A 16,160-nucleotide genomic window follows, 5' to 3' on the forward strand; every position below is an offset into this window, starting at 1 on the left:
CATCTCTCCAATTTCAAATTTTATATCTTTTCTTTTAATGTCAGCGTAGCTCTTTTGTCAACTTTGGGCGGTTTTCAACCGTTGTTGAATTTGGATGATCTTCTCGGTAGTTTCTTGTATAATCTCCGGACCCGTAATTTGTCTATCCCCCACTTCACTCCAACAAATCGGAGACCTGCACTTTCTACCATAAAGTGCTTCAAACGGCGCCATCTCAATGCTTGAATGGTAGCTGTTGTTGTAGGAAAATTCTGCTAACGGTAGATGTCGATCCCAACTGTTTCTGAAATCAATAACACATGCTCGTAGCATGTCTTCAAGCGTTTGTATCGTCCTTTCGCTCTGCCCATCAGTTTGTGGATGATAGGCAGTACTCATGTCTAGACGAGTTCCTAATGCTTGCTGTAATGTCTGCCAGAATCTTGAAATAAATCTGCCATCCCTATCAGAGATAATAGAGATTGGTATTCCATGTCTGGAGACGACTTCCTTCAAATACAGTCGTGCTAACTTCTCCATCTTGTCATCTTCTCTTATTGGCAGGAAGTGTGCTGATTTGGTGAGACGATCAACTATTACCCAAATAGTATCAAAACCACTTGCAGTCCTCGGCAATTTAGTGATGAAATCCATGGTAATGTTTTCCCATTTCCATTCCGGGATTTCGGGTTGTTGAAGTAGACCTGATGGTTTCTGATGCTCAGCTTTGACCTTAGAACACGTCAAACATTCTCCTACATATTTAGCAACATCGGCTTTCATACCCGGCCACCAAAAATATTTCTTGAGATCCTTGTACATCTTCCCCGTTCCAGGATGTATTGAGTATCTGGTTTTATGAGCTTCTCTAAGTACCATTTCTCTCATATCTCCAAATTTTGGTACCCAAATCCTTTCAGCCCTATACCGGGTTCTGTCTTCCCGAATATTAAGATGCTTCTCCGATCCTTTGGGTATTTCATCCTTTAAATTTCCCTCTTTTAAAACTCCTTGTTGCGCCTCCTTTATTTGAGTAGTAATGTTATTATGAATCATTATATTCATAGATTTTACTCGAATGGGTTCTCTGTCCTTCCTGCTCAAGGCATCGGCTACCACATTTGCCTTCCCCGGGTGGTAACGAATCTCAAAGTCGTAATCATTCAATAATTCAATCCACCTACGCTGCCTCATATTCAGTTGTTTCTGATTAAATATGTGTTGAAGACTTTTGTGGTCGGTATATATAATACTTTTGACCCCATATAAGTAGTGCCTCCAAGTCTTTAATGCAAAAACAACCGCGCCTAATTCCAAATCATGCGTCGTATAATTTTGTTCGTGAATCTTCAATTGTCTAGACGCATAAGCAATCACCTTCGTTCGTTGCATTAATACACAACCGAGACCTTGCTTTGATGCATCACAATAAATCACAAAATCATCATTCCCTTCAGGCAATGACAATATAGGTGCCGTAGTTAGCTTTTTCTTCAATAACTGAAACGCTTTCTCTTGTTCATCATTCCATTCAAATTTATTCCCTTTATGAGTTAATGCAGTCAAGGGTTTTGCTATTCTGGAAAAGTCTTGGATGAACCTTCTGTAGTAACCAGCTAGTCCTAAAAACTGGCGTATGTGTTTCGGAGTTTTCGGGGTTTCCCACTTTTCAACAGTTTCTATCTTTGCCGGATCCACCTTAATACCTTCTTTGTTCACTATGTGACCGAGGAATTGAACTTCTTCCAACCAAAATGCACACTTTGAAAACTTAGCGTACAATTCTTCCTTCCTCAATACTTCTAACACCTTTCTCAAATGTTCACCGTGTTCTTGGTCATTCTTTGAGTAAATAAGTATGTCATCAATGAAAACAATGACAAACTTGTCAAGGTATGGTCCACACACTCGGTTCATAAGGTCCATGAACACAGCTGGTGCATTAGTTAAACCAAACGGCATGACCATAAACTCGTAATGACCGTAACGTGTTCTGAAAGCAGTCTTTGGAATATCATCTTCTTTCACCCGCATTTGATGATACCCGGAACGTAAGTCAATCTTTGAATAAACAGACGAGCCTTGTAGTTGATCAAATAAGTCATCGATTCTCGGTAGTGGGTAGCGGTTCTTGATGGTAAGTTTGTTCAACTCTCGGTAGTCGATACACAACCTGAATGTACCATCTTTCTTCTTGACAAACAAAACAGGAGCTCCCCACGGTGATGTGCTTGGTCGAATGAAACCACGCTCTAAAAGTTCTTGTAATTGGCTTTGCAGTTCTTTCATCTCGCTGGGTGCGAGTCTGTAAGGAGCACGAGCTATTGGTGCAGCTCCTGGTACAAGATCTATTTGAAATTCAACGGATCGATGTGGGGGTAATCCCGGTAATTCTTTCGGAAATACATCGGGAAATTCTTTTGCAATGGGAACATCATTGATGCTCTTTTCTTCAGTTTGTACTTTCTCGACGTGTGCTAGAACAGCATAGCAACCTTTTCTTATTAGTTTTTGTGCCTTCAAATTACTAATAAGATGTAGCTTCGTGTTGCCCTTTTCTCCGTACACCATTAAGGGTTTTCCTTTTTCTCGTATAATGCGAATTGCATTTTTGTAACAAACGATCTCTGCTTTCACTTCTTTCAACCAGTCCATACCAATTATCACATCAAAACTCCCTAACTCTACTGGTATTAAATCAATCTTAAATGTTTCGCTAACCAGTTTAATTTCTCGATTCCGACATATATTATCTGCTGAAATTAATTTACCATTTGCTAATTCGAGTAAAAATTTACTATTCAAAGGCGTCAATGGACAACTTAATTTAGCACAAAAATCTCTACTCATATAGCTTCTATCCGCACCCGAATCAAATAAAACGTAAGCAGATTTATTGTCAATAAGAAACGTACCCGTAACAAGCTCCGGGTCTTCCTGTGCCTCTACCGCATTAATATTGAAAACTCTTCCACGGACTTGTCCATTCGTGTTCTCCTGGTTCGGGCAATTTCTAATAATGTGGCCTGGTTTTCCACATTTATAACAAACTACATTGGCATAACTTGCTCCGACACTACTTGCTCTGCCATTACTCGTTCCGACACCATTTGTTCCTTTCGTTCTATTAACCCCTGGTCCGTAGACCTCACACTTCGCCGCGCTATGACCATTTCTTTTACACTTGTTGCAAAATTTGGTGCAGAACCCCAAGTGATTCTTTTCACACCTTTGGCATAGCTGCTTCTGATTGTTGTTGTTGTTGCGGTTATTATTGTTGTTGGGATGATTGTTGTAGTTGTTGTTGTTGTTGTTGTTGTTGTTGTTGGGCCGTTTGTTGTAGTTGCGATTGATGTTGCGATTGTTGGGATAATTGTTGCGATTATTGTTGTAATTGCTGTTGTTGTTGTATTGGTGATTCTTATCACCGTTTTCCTCCCACTTTCTTTTGACTTGCTTCACATTGGCCTCTTCAGCAGTCTGTTCTTTAATTCTTTCTTCAATCTGGTTCACTAGTTTGTGAGCCATTCTACATGCCTGTTGTATGGAGGCGGGCTCGTGTGAACTTATATCTTCTTGGATTCTTTCCGGTAATCCTTTCACAAACGCGTCGATCTTCTCTTCCTCATCTTCGAATGCTCCCGGACACAATAGGCACAATTCTGTGAATCGTCTTTCGTACGTGGTAATATCAAATCCTTGGGTTCGTAACCCTCTAAGTTCCGTCTTGAGCTTATTGACCTCGGTTCTGGGACGGTACTTCTCGTTCATCAAGTGCTTGAATGCTGACCACGGTAGTGCGTACGCATCATCTTGTCCCACTTGCTCTAGATAGGTATTCCACCATGTTAACGCAGAACCTGTGAAGGTATGCGTAGCGTACTTCACTTTGTCCTCTTCAGTACACTTACTTATGGCAAACACCGATTCAACCTTCTCGGTCCACCGTTTCAATCCGATCGGTCCTTCGGTTCCATCAAATTCCAAAGGTTTGCAGGCAGTGAATTCTTTGTAGGTGCATCCTACACGATTTCCTGTACTGCTAGATCCAAGGTTATTGTTGGTATGTAGCGCAGCCTGTACTGCGGCTATGTTTGAAGCTAGAAAAGTACGGAATTCCTCTTCATTCATATTCACGGTGTGTCGAGTAGTCGGTGCCATTTCCTTCAAAATAGTTAAATGGAACAAGTTAATCATACAGAATATTAAGAGTAGTTAATAGTATTTCGTAGCATAATATGAACTCATTTATAAAAGCTTTTTCTTCATATTAGCGTTTTATAAGTTTAAATTCGGGTAGTACCTACCCGTTAAGTTCATACTTAGTAGCTAATATACAATTCAACTACTACAATTCTATATGAAAAACTGATTGTAATAATATTTCGCGTTCAAACTTTTATACAATATTTTACAAACTTACAATACCGCTTATTTTACATAAAGCATGAAATATAGCACACAATAACTTTGATACAAGATAGTTGTGAAGACAATTCTAGCTAGTACACAAGTCGTTGGGCAAAGGCAATAAAGACACGTAATTCATACGTCCAGAAACAAGTCATGCATTCTGGTTTTACTAGGACTACTTCCCATCCTTGGTCTTGTGCAACATAACCGTTATGGCCGTTGATAAGACAGCGTGTTGTAACGTCATCAAAGGGACGAGGTTTACGTAATGTCCAACAGTCCCGTAATAATCTAAAAACCTCATTTCTTACCCCAATTACCGACTCCGTCACTTGTGGAAACGTTTTGTTTAATAGTTGTAGCCCGATGTTCTTGTTCTCACTTTGGTGAGAAGCGAACATTACTAATCCGTAAGCATAACATGCTTCTTTATGTTGCATGTTAGCCGCTTTTTCTAAATCACGAAGTCCAATATTCGAATATATTGAGTCAAAATAATTTCTTAACCCGTTGCGTAAAATAGCATTTGGGTTCCCCGCAATATATGCGTCAAAGTAAACACATCGTAACTTATGGGTTTCCCAATGTGATATCCCCCATCTTTCAAACGAAAGTCTCTTATAAACCAAGACATTCTTGGAACGTTCTTCGAATGTCTTACAAACTGATCTCGCCTTAAATAGTTGTGCCGAGGAATTCTGACCGACTCTAGACAAGATTTCATCAATCATGTCTCCGGGTAGGTCTCTTAAAATATTGGGTTGTCTATCCATTTTGTGTTTTTAAACTGTAAAATAGACAAGAGTTAGATTCATAAAAAAAATACTTATTAATACAAGCATTTTTTACATATATCATAAAGCATAAGCACACTATATTACATATATTACACCACACGAATACAACTATCTTATTCCGACTCGCTCGTTTCTTCTTCTTCGGTTTTGGTTCATTTTGCCAAGTTTCTAGGGATATATGATGTTCCCCTAATAGGAGCCGTCGTTTTCCACATTGGTTTAGAAAAACCTGGTGGTTTAGAGGTTCCCGGGTCATTCTTACAACTTAAGAACTTCGGGGGTTGACGATACATATAAAGTTCATCGGGGTTGGAATTAGATTTCTCTATTTTTATGCCCTTTCCCTTATTATTTTCTTTTGCCTTTTTAAATTTAGTTGGGGTAATTTCTATAACATCATCGGAATTCTCGTCAGAATCCGATTCATCGGAGAATTGGTAATCCTCCCAATATTTTGCTTCCTTAGCGAAAACACCATTGACCATAATTAACCTTGGTCGGTTGGTTGAGGATTTTCTTTTAGTTAACCGTTTTATTATTTCCCCCACCGGTTCTATTTCTTCATCCGGTTCCGATTCTTCTTCCGGTTCCGATTCTTCTTCTGGTTCCGACTCTTCTTCCGGTTCCTCTTCGGGAACTTGTGAATCAGTCCACGAATCATTCCAATTTACATTTGACTCTTCATTATTATTAGGTGAGTCAATGGGACTTGTTCTAGAGGTAGACATCTATCACATAATATCAAACGCGTTAAGAGATTAATATATCACATAATATTCACATGTTAAAAATATATAGTTTCCAACAAAATTTGTTAAGCAATCATTTTTCAAGTAAACACGGTCGAAGTCCAGACTCACTAATGCATCCTAACAAACTCGATAAGATACACTAATGCAAAATTCTGGTTCTCTAAGACCAACGCTCGGATACCAACTGAAATGTCCCGTTCTTATTGATTAAAAACGTTCCATATTAATTGATTTCGTTGCGAGGTTTTGACCTCTATATGAGACGTTTTTCAAAGACTGCATTCATTTTTAAAACAAACCATAACCTTTATTTCATAGATAAAGGTTTTAAAAAGCTTTACGTAGATTATCAAATAATGATAATCTAAAATATCCTGTTTACACACGACCATTACATAATGGTTTACCATCCAAATATGTTACAACAAAATAAGTTTCTTGAATGCAGTTTTTACACAATATCATACAAGCATGGACTCCAAATCTCGTCCTTATTTAAGTATGCGACAGCGGAAGCTCTTAATAATCACCTGAGAATAAACATGCTTAAAACGTCAACAAAAATGTTGGTGAGTTATAGGTTTAACCTATATATATCAAATCATAATAATAGACCACAAGATTTTATATTTCAATACACATCCCATACATAGAGATAAAAATCATTCATATGGTGAACACCTGGTAACCGACATTAACAAGATGCATATATAAGAATATCCCCATCATTCCGGGACACCCTTCGGATATGATATAAATTTCGAAGTACTAAAGCATCCGGTACTTTGGATGGGGCTTGTTAGGCCCGATAGATCTATCTTTAGGATTCGCGTCAATTAGGGTGTCTGTTCCCTAATTCTTAGATTACCAGACTTAATAAAAAGGGGCATATTCGATTTCGATAATTCAACCATAGAATGTAGTTTCACGTACTTGTGTCTATTTTGTAAATCATTTATAAAACCTGCATGTATTCTCATCCCAAAAATATTAGATTTTAAAAGTGGGACTATAACTCACTTTCACAGATTTTTACTTCGTCGGGAAGTAAGACTTGGCCACTGTTGATTCACGAACCTATAACAATATATACATATATATTAAAGTATGTTCAAAATATATTTACAACACTTTTAATATATTTTGATGTTTTAAGTTTATTAAGTCAGATGTCCTCGTTAGTAACCTATAACTAGTTGTCCACAGTTAGATGTACAGAAATAAATCGATAAATATTATCTTGAATCAATCCACGACCCAGTGTATACGTATCTCAGTATTGATCACAACTCAAACTATATATATTTTGGAATCAACCTCAACCCTGTATAGCTAACTCCAACATTCACATATAGAGTGTCTATGGTTGTTCCGAAATATATATAGATGTGTCGACATGATAGGTCGAAACATTGTATACGTGTCTATGGTATCTCAAGATTACATAATATACAATACAAGTTGATTAAGTTATGGTTAGAATAGATTTGTTACCAATTTTCACGTAGCTAAAATGAGAAAAATTATCCAATCTTGTTTTACCCATAACTTCTTCATTTTAAATCCGTTTTGAGTGAATCAAATTGCTATGATTTCATATTGAACTCTATTTTATGAATCTAAACAGAAAAAGTATAGGTTTATAGTCGGAAAAATAAGTTACAAGTCGTTTTTGTAAAGGTAGTCATTTCAGTCGAAAGAACGACGTCTAGATGACCATTTTAGAAAACATACTTCCACTTTGAGTTTAACCATAATTTTTGGATATAGTTTCATGTTCATAATAAAAATCATTTTCTCAGAATAACAACTTTTAAATCAAAGTTTATCATAGTTTTTAATTAACTAACCCAAAACAGCCCGCGGTGTTACTACGACGGCGTAAATCCGGTTTTACGGTGTTTTTCGTGTTTCCAGGTTTTAAATCATTAAGTTAGCATATCATATAGATATAGAACATGTGTTTAGTTGATTTTAAAAGTCAAGTTAGAAGGATTAACTTTTGTTTGCGAACAAGTTTAGAATTAACTAAACTATGTTCTAGTGATTACAAGTTTAAACCTTCGAATAAGATAGCTTTATATGTATGAATCGAATGATGTTATGAACATCATTACTACCTTAATTTCCTTGGATAAACCTACTGGAAAAGAGAAAAATGGATCTAGCTTCAATGGATCCTTGGATGGCTCGAAGTTCTTGAAGCAGAATCATGACACGAAAACAAGTTCAAGTAAGATCATCACTTGAAATAAGATTGTTATAGTTATAGAAATTGAACCAAAGTTTGAATATGATTATTACCTTGTATTAGAATGATAACCTACTGTAAGAAACAAAGATTTCTTGAGGTTGGATGATCACCTTACAAGATTGGAAGTGAGCTAGCAAACTTGAAAGTATTCTTGATTTTATGAAACTAGAACTTTTGGAATTTATGAAGAACACTTAGAACTTGAAGATAGAACTTGAGAGAGATCAATTAGATGAAGAAAATTGAAGAATGAAAGTGTTTGTAGGTGTTTTTGGTCGTTGGTGTATGGATTAGATATAAAGGATATGTAATTTTGTTTTCATGTAAATAAGTCATGAATGATTACTCATATTTTTGTAATTTTATGAGATATTTCATGCTAGTTGCCAAATGATGGTTCCCACATGTGTTAGGTGACTCACATGGGCTGCTAAGAGCTGATCATTGGAGTGTATATACCAATAGTACATACATCTAAAAGCTGTGTATTGTACGAGTACGAATACGGGTGCATACGAGTAGAATTGTTGATGAAACTGAACGAGGATGTAATTGTAAGCATTTTTGTTAAGTAGAAGTATTTTGATAAGTGTATTGAAGTCTTTCAAAAGTGTATAAATACATATTAAAACACTACATGTATATACATTTTAACTGAGTCGTTAAGTCATCGTTAGTCGTTACATGTAAGTATTGTTTTGAAACCTTTAGGTTAACGATCTTGTTAAATGTTGTTAACCCAATGTTTATAATATTAAATGAGATTTTAAATTATTATATTATCATGATATTATCATGTATGAATATCTCTTAATATGATATATATATACATTAAATGTCTTTACAACGATAATCGTTACATATATGTCTCGTTTAAAAATCATTAAGTTAGTAGTCTTGTTTTTACATATGTAGTTCATTGTTAATATAATTTATGATATGTTTTCTTATCATAGTATCATGTTAACTATATATATATATATCCATATATATGTCACCATATAGTTTTTACAAGTTTTAACGTTCGTGAATCACCGATCAACTTGGGTGGTCAATTGTCTATATGAAACATATTTCAATTAATCAAGTCTTAACAAGTTTGATTGCTTAACATGTTGGAAACATTTAATCATGTAAATATCAATCTCAATTAATATATATAAACATGGAAAAGTTCGGGTCACTACACACCGAATCAAGTGCGTTCCGTTAACCTCGAAGTACTAAACACCCGTTCTTCTAGTTTAGTAGTGACTAGAACAACATCTGGGTGGGGGTGTAAAACCCGATAGATCTATCTTTAGGATTCGCGCCTACCAGTTCATAAACCAATAGTTAAAGTTACCAAGCTTGGGGATTTTTGATTCAAACCCATGTAGAACGTAATTTTAGTCACTTGTGTCCATAACGTAAATCATTTATAAAAAAAAATAGCGCATGTATTCTCAGCCCAAAATATTTAAAGTTTAAAAGGGACTATATACTCACCATACTGTATTTTGTAGTAAAAATACATATAACATCTATGAACAAAAGTAGGGTTGGCCTCGGATTCACGAACCTATATCAATTACTTGTATTAAAACGTATAATCACAATCGATCAAGTTTATATATATATTTATTTATTTATTTATTTATTAATATGATACTTGTTATATTGCGTTTTACTTAGATAAATTTAATATATTTATTTATATATTCTATATACTAATTTATCAATGTAACATATAATAATAATAATTTATATTAAGGTTTATGTATGAGAAATATGTATATTTATATATCAATTGTATATTTTATATGTAACTTAATTAATATCATTTTTTTAAAGCAAAAATCGTGATATGTAATATTAGTATAATTGTAATGTATTTACATAAAAATCTCCATTTAGAATGATATTAATAGTGATAAGAATGATAATACTAATACTAATAATAATATTAATAATAATAATAACTATAATAATAATAATAGTTAATGATTATGTTAATAATATTTTTAATACTAATATTGATAATAATTATAATACTTGTACCTATAATAATGATACTTATTAACAATAACAATAATATTACTAATTAGTTTAATGACAATGACAATGATAATTATATCAATAATAATAACTTTAATAATAATATTATTATTAATAATAACAAATAATACATAAAGGAAGACTACCTCATGAATCATAAAAAGAATTGAGCCAAACCGGGCTCGAACTCGAGACCCTTTGTTAAACTGAATCAACACTTAACCGCTCCTCTGCTCTAACTATTCTGTCATATACCCGTTTTATATTTATTTATACAGTTTTCCAATCCTTTCTTCTTCTTCATTCAAACTCGACCCATAGCCCAAACCATACTAACCACAACACCCAGAATTGATCTTAGGATATTTAAACAACACAATAACGATCTCTTTTGTTGTTTGAAACAATTAAAACAGAAAAGAAAACATTTTAACTGACTGTAACAGTCGGTTTCGAGTTTTATGAACTCGATATGTGATTTTGGAAATGGTAGCGTTTTAGCTCGTGATCATAACATGAAAAAGATTCTAAATGGTGATTAGAAACTATCTGGATTGGCAATTGTTCCAAAGACTCGGTAACGAATTCGAATTTTGATATGAACATAAGCTTTAACTTTTAGAAATAAATCTTTGAATCATAAATTCGTAGTTGTTTTAAGGAATTGGAATGTAAAACTCTGCAGATATATCGGCTATATGATTCCTAACATATCTGCTTTATTAGAATTTGAAGTTTAATTCGAAAATCAATTTATAGGTAAAGTGTTGCTCGTACAGAGGTATCGAACACAAGAAAAAAAAATAAATAAAACTAAAAATTGCTTCTGTGAAAGGAGGATTGAAATTGATGGACACTGTAAAAGTGATTTGAAAGAAACGAACCTCATTTCACCAGTATTTTTGAGGAAGTCGAATGGTTTTTATAGAAGAAGAGATTGACAAAAAAATTTCACGGGTGTGCAGTGAATAAAAGGAAAAAATGCTGAAAGTGATCTGTGGTTCACGTTCTTATCAGTATATGTATTTTATTTATTTATTATTTTTTTTTATTATAATTATAATTAAATTTAATAATTAATTAATAAATATGTAATATCATAAATACTTTTAATGTTAAGAAAATAATATAGTAAAAATAACAATAATAATAATCTAATAGTAAAAATTTTATTATTAAGAGTAATGATAATGATAATAATAATGATATCTTTTAATCACAAGAATATTTTTAAATAGAAAATAATATTACTACAATAATATAATTTATAATTAAACTTTTTATATTTATTAAAATTATAACTTTACTAGTAATTATAAAAATAATGATATTAACAATGATATCGATAACATTATTAAGTATAACAAATCAGATATATCATGTTCAATATTATAATTTTAGTAATTCTGTTAATAATATTAATAATAGCAATGAATGTATTAATAATAGAATGATTACAATTAAATTTGTATTTACCTTTAATTATAACTATTGCATATTATATGTTAGCAAAATGATAATATTTATTATTTATGCATTATATACATATATATATATATATATCTATATATAGTTATTTACATATTTATTTGCACATAATTGTTCGTGAATCGTCAGTCGTGATAAAAGGGTAACTGTTTAACCGAGTATAGATTTCAAACTTTCTAGACTCAACAATAAAGATTTTGCTTATCGTGTCGGAAACATATAGAGTTTAAGATTTAAATTTGGTCGGAAATTTCCGGGTCGTTACAGTACCCACCTGTTAAAGAAATTTCGTCCCCGAAATTTGGTAGAGGTTGTCATAAATAACAATAGAAATGTTTTCATGACGAATATGAGGTGATAATGGAGTTTTATCATTATTGAAGGATATAGATAAAACGATTCGATCGTGGGAATCGTACGAGTGAGGTTATCACAAAAGAATGAAATGAGTGGATATGGAATTGTTTTAACTGATAACGCGGTTATGAATGATTTTCGGAATTCACGAGATTTAAAGAAAATCCTTTTGTAATAAAATTTGGTTCTTCGGCGATTTAGGAAACATGATCTTCTTTGATTTAATGCGGCAAATCTGTTGTGATTTCTTTGTCGGATATATCACTTATAAAACTACCCCCTACGTCCCCTTATTTCCATATCCTACATCTTCTACTCTTTCTCCTATTTACTGTAATTTATACTCTAGTTTCTATTTTTGGATCTTCATTCTTTCATTTCCTCTTCCCGTCCTCAAGCCAAGCGAGCAATGGTTCGGAATTCGTAGGTATAAGATTTGGAATAAACATGGCTAATGTTCTCAGAAAGAAATGGTAATGACACGATTTTTGATTTGTCAAATTACCATAACATCCTGGAAAAGATAGAACTATCAAGACAATATGTTCCTTATACGTTTGGGAATTGGACAGAATGTAAAAGCCGTGTAACATGGCACATGATGACGGTACTATGAATCATCACATTCCATTAGAAACTTAACATAACTTACTGTAATATAATGAAGTTGATCAAGTTCCATTATATTATACTAATTCATGCATCAGTTCCCAACACTGCTTCAGAACATTCCTATTTTAAACTCGAAGGTTTTAGAACTTAGAACTAACACAGTTTCTTTTATATTGTAACGCAGATATTACGGAGAAATACATGATTTCGGATAAGAACAGCTGTGAGAATATCTCCAGAAATATGGAGAATATGTATAACGGTAGATATGAAAATACCTTATAATATCTAAGATAAGATGTTGATGAAAAATATCATATGAAAAGGTTTAGAACAAGGAGTAGGGTTCCTACTATCGATTTCAGCAGGCACTGAATCGTTTGGATTCTTTGATGTCAAACCTATTCTTTGTAATTTGTCCACAGCCTCTTTCATACTTTGCTCAATTCGTTTTCCAATTCCCAACCTTCTCTTTTTCTAAGCTTTACCAACACACTGCACCTTTATCGTCAATCTTTTGACCGTTAAAGTAGTTTACAGTTTTTGCTGCTTCATCAGCATTTCAAGAACTAGTTCGCAGTTCATGGTATTTTTCAGAAACTTCACATTAGGAGTATGAAATTCTTAGGGATAGACGTTTTGGGCATAACGGGAAAAAAATTCTGCGAGCTTTTCAAAATACTGATTGCGAATTCCACCGAATAGATAACAAACTGCTGGTACATCTGATGATGATATCGTGGAATATAAAAGGTTCTCCTATAACGACGGCAAAAGGACAAGATATAAATATCGAGGTTATAATAAGAGTAGTCTTTCTGGGAAGTCGAAGTGGAGCTGAGACAAAATTTGCTACTTTGAAAAGAAGTCATAAGGTTGTTTTTGCTAATAAATGGTAAAGGATTCAATACGGATACTACGAATTTGGGTTCGAGAGTTTTTCAAATGCATAAATCTTTTCTTCCGTGGATGGAGTGCGGCTGGCTCAATTTCCCAATTGAAATATTTTCAAGAATCATGAAAAGTTTGAACGCGGATTGTAATCGTCAAGATACAAATGAGATTTAGGATGAAATCAAGTGGCAAACTTGAAGATTAATTTAGTTTCATATGTTATAATCAATATTTTAATTCATTTTACTTGTCCATAGTTAGCAGTCTATTAATCTAATTGTCCAATGGTTCAATAGTTCAACAGTTCAATATATTTATATATATATTAATATACATAATTAATACATATCGTGACCCGTGTACCGGTCTCAGTGTCGATCACAACTCAAAGTATATATATATTTTGGAATCAACTCCGACCCTGTATAGCCAACTCCCACCTTCACATATAGAGTGTCTATGGTTGTTCCGAAATATATATATAGATGGGTCGATATGATAAGTCGAAACCTTGCATACGTGTCCCGTTTAAAGTGCGTAAAAGTAAATAACAGAATTTAAATGACGATAAATAAAATTGCGAGAATGTAAATTGCGATAGATTAAATGTTAATCAATTAGCTGGGAACAGTTAGCCGGAACAGTTAGCGTGGAATCCTTAACAGATTTTTAATTAGTTAAATCGTGTATTTCTAACAATTTTTAATTTGTCCAATGTTTCTTCTTTATGCCACTTGTTGGATTCGGATAGGTAAAAATCCAAATATGAAATTTGAATGGAAATGGTTATCCTGGGGTGAACGGATACATATATCAGTAGTTGTAAGTAGGATAATGAATGATCGTTGAATCAGATTCGAAGAATGTACAGTGTAACTTATTAATGTGAAATCCAAATATTCCTCGGGTACTACCCACCCGTTAAAATATTTTCATCATTAACAGTTTGTACGCGAGAATTTTTAATTACAATCTTTATGAAAATATACTTGAATATATATTTTCATCGGATGTAAACTTGGATTTAATGAGTCAATAAGATATTAAACTCATTTGTTTTATCGTTAATACTGGATTACATGATCTCTAAAACATTAGAGATTTTACAATCACCATGTCGAACGAAGATATATGAGGTAGAACGTTACATAAAGCGAAGGTAATCGATGTAAAATGATATATAGAACGAGGATTATACTTGAAGTGCAGATGATGATATTGAGGCGTGTGATGTTGATATCCGAGATACAGATCGTGATGTTGAGATTTACGACGTGATTGTGGTTGGGTGTTAAGAGTATTGTCGGCGTTGATGATGATACAGATTATGCTGTTGGTGCTGCTGCTGATGTTTGTAACCTTCGCACCGTGTTCTCCAAAGCCGTCACACGAGCGCGTAGTTCGTTAATTTCTATTAGTACACCAGGATGATTGGCGGTTGGCGTGAGCGAATGAACAAGATCCGAAATATGGGATAGAATATAATCGTGACGAGATACTCGAGAAATGAGAGAGAAAATGGTTTCTCGAACAGGTTCGCCGGTAAGTGCTTCAGGTTCGTCGTCAATAGAACAATTCGATGGGTGAAAGGGATCACCTTCTTCTTGTCTCCAATAATTTAGTACACTACGAACCCACCCCAAATTCATCCAGAATAGATGATGAGAAATTGGTTGATCCATTCCAGTGACGCTGCCTTCGGAGCCCGAATGAAATTCCATATCAGCGTAGCTGTCGGAGTCGGAGGAATTCGAACTGGACGCGGAGTTCATCTTGTATAGTCGGGGAATGAATTTTTGGTTTGGGATAAATTATAGGAGTTGGGTTTGATATTCTTCAATACATAACTTACATATGTATTTATAATACTCAAAATCCCGTAATTTGCGGAGAATCTTTGAAATTCGTCAGGCAATGTCTATAGCAACAGATACGCTAGGATACGAATTTTGTCTATACACTATCGATGCACTAAATGCAGTAAGACGTGTCTAGACTTAAGAATACTAAGCAGGCAATTCCTAAGGATGATAAGCAGATGATTTCCGACTAGAAATGATAAGCAAAACTTTTGACAGGCAGACACGGTCAAAGTCCAGACTCACTGATGTATCCTAACAACTACTAGTCAGACACACTAATGCAAGACCTGGTTCACTAAGACCAACGCTCTGATACCAACTTTAACGACCGGTCCTATTTCTCCCGGACGGAGTCATCAACAGTTGGTCCCATTGCGATGATCGACTCCAAGTAATATCTTTAGTATGAGCAAATGCACAGCGGAAGACTTAATTTGTACCTGAGAATAACATGCTTTAAAAAGTCAACATAATGTTGGTGAGATATATAGGTTTGATGCTAGCAGCGTTATAACTATGGACCACAAGATTTCATATATAAAAATATAACACACTCGCAAGTGTATGAAAAGCATTCCAAGCAGTGGGCACCCGGTAACTAGCCTTAACAAAAGTGTGTACCCCTGAGTTATAATAATATGTGCACCGAATCAAGTGCGTTCCGTTAACCTCGAAGTACTAAACACCCGTTCTTCTAGTTTAGTAGTGACTAGAA

This window comes from Rutidosis leptorrhynchoides, chromosome 2 (genome assembly GCF_046630445.1).
Source record: "Rutidosis leptorrhynchoides isolate AG116_Rl617_1_P2 chromosome 2, CSIRO_AGI_Rlap_v1, whole genome shotgun sequence".
Classification (NCBI taxonomy): domain Eukaryota; kingdom Viridiplantae; phylum Streptophyta; class Magnoliopsida; order Asterales; family Asteraceae; genus Rutidosis; species Rutidosis leptorrhynchoides.